Below are 2,726 nucleotides of genomic sequence, written 5' to 3' on the forward strand. Positions count from 1 at the left end.
TAAAGTTGGGTGCCTAGATTTTGTAACAGATAAAAATGCTACATAGAGGCTAAAACGTGTTTAAAACGACCTTTTCCCCATTTTAACAATTCATTTTGCATTAATTGAACTTGCCTTTGTATATTTACACCTTTTTTGAGCATTTCCACAACTCTTTTTCCGTGTTTTCTCAACCTTTTTCGCTTTTTCTAACTGCATTCTTTTATTTCACTTGAAAACAAATCTTTTGAGAGGCCTAATGCATAGCAATGTCCTCGACTTTAAATTAATAATAACAATAATAATGATAATAATAACCTATATTGACACTCTTGGCCATGCGAGATTGTAAAATGTATAAAACTGTACGTATAAGCATCATATGCAAAGATCGATACAAGAATTTTAAAAAATAGTCAGAATGATAAAATAATGTGATATCCCAATAAAATGGCACCATAGCTGGTTCAGTGCACAAGAAAAGAAGTGAGAAGGGGATTCAAAGACAGCACAGAAACAAGTGGGTATCGGTAACTGATGAAAAGCTTGGTTGTTGCACTAAAGACACGCACACACACACACACACTAGATTTTGGGTTTTTGTTAAAGAGTTTTGTCTGCAAGAGAAGATTTACTTTAAACATATTGCCAGTTCTGTTTCGACGTTGGCAATATCACTTCTAAGAGAGCAAGGTGCCAAAAAGAAGTTTGTTATCTTATTTTGAAAGGTCTTGACTGAATGTTCAATTGTAGCCTTTCATAATTCATTGATTATTTAAGATCAGGTCAAATTTGAATATTTAGAGCAATGTAGGTTTACAAAGAAGTGATCAGTATTTCTCAACACTTAGGACAATACATCCAAGCTAACAAAGATCAACCCAAAAATCGGTATCCAAGTGTAGTGGATTCCATTGTCACTCTTGCCTATACATTACCCATATTTGTGCCCCAAAGGGTTATTTGGACCAAATTGAAAGGTTGCAGCAAGCTTATTCATTTTTTGCTTTCTTTAGTTGAATCTCTTGGCATAAAATTGCTTGCTTCAAGAAAGGAATTCAAACATGACAGCTTTCCTCTACCTTTTTTGATAAACTGCATTTCCTCTAAATTATAGCTGACGCAAGGTCCACCATGTTAATAAGTCGACAGATGGTAGTTGGCTTATTTATAACCAAGGAGTTCCTAGCTATTTATACACACATCACAGTGAACACATATGAGCGAGCACATGCTCGCCACATAATTACCGTTTGGGCAAGTTCTTTAAAACTTTTTTTCCGTGGTCTATTCATGATATGGGATACCCCTAAGTAAAAATAAGCATGGAACATAGTAAGGTTTAACTGCAAGATGAGGGTTCCATATCTAAGCAACCAAAATAAAATGCCATCTCTTCGGAAGCCTACGTGCTAATAATATTTTTCGCAATGCAGGGCCAATTCAAAAGTATTGTCAATCATCTTAATAATTATTTTCTTGCCTGCTATAGCGGTTGCCCAACAGAAAATAACTCNAATAAAATTACCATAGCTGGTTCAGTGCGCAAGAAAAAAGTAAAGAGGGGATTCACAGACAGCACAGAAACAAGTGGGTATCGGTAACTGATGAAAAGCTTGGTTGTTGCACTAAAGACACGCACACACACACACACTAGATTTTGGGTTTTTGTTAAAGAGTTTTGTCTGCAAGAGAAGATTTACTTTAAACCAATTGCCATTTCTGTTTCGACGTTGGCAATATCTTTTCTAAGAGAGCAAGGTGCCAAAAAGAAGTTTGTTATCTTATTTTGAAAGGTTATTTGGACCCAATTAAAAGGTTGCGGCAAGCTTATTCATTTTTTGCTTTCTTTAGTTGAATCTCTTGGCATAAAATTGTTTGCTTCAAGAAAGGAATTCAAACATGACAGCTTTTCTCTACCTTTTTTGATAAACTGCATTTCCTCTAAATTATAGCTGACGCAAGGTCCACCATGTTAATAAGTCGACAGATGGCAGTTGGCTTATTTATAACCAAGGAGTTCCTAGCTATTTATACACACATCACAGTGAACACATATGAGCAAGCACATGCTCGCCACATAATTACCGTTTGGGCAAGTCTTTAAAACTTTTTTTCCGTGGTCTATTCATGATATGGGATACCCCTAAGTACAAATAAGCATGGAACTTAGTAAGGTTTAACTGCAAGATGAGGGTTTCATATCTAAGCAACCAAAATAAAATGCCATCTCTTCGGAAGCCTACGTGCTAATAATATTTTTCGCAATGCAGGGCCAATTCAAAAGTATTGTCAATCATCTTAATAATTATTTTCTTGGCTGCTATAGCGGTTGCCCAACAGAAAATAACTCAGTTGTTTTGCAACACATCCGCTAAAAGCACACCCATTGCGAGATACATGAAAGCAATGATTTTCTGACATCGTTTAAAACGAAATGGAAATTAAAGAAAACAGTGAAAGGAATTGACAACGGCAAATTCTTTTGGTTTCAGAGTGAACTTAAATCAGTGATTTCAAATCTGGAAGCTCATCGACCGCTTCATAATAATAGGAGCGCTCGTCAATTCTGCCAATGCCCACCTGGACAGCCTGGTCTTGCCGGATATCCCGGTCGCAATGGCTTGCGTGGAGCCGTAGGTCAGCCAGGCTCAAATGGGCCAAGGGGGCCGACAGGACTATCGGGACTTCCAGGGCCTCCAGGAAATCCAGGAGCGCTTGGAAATGATGGAAACCCGGGCACGCCG

Source organism: Tigriopus californicus, chromosome 1, assembly GCF_007210705.1.
Source record: "Tigriopus californicus strain San Diego chromosome 1, Tcal_SD_v2.1, whole genome shotgun sequence".
NCBI classification, from domain to species: Eukaryota; Metazoa; Arthropoda; class Copepoda; order Harpacticoida; family Harpacticidae; genus Tigriopus; species Tigriopus californicus.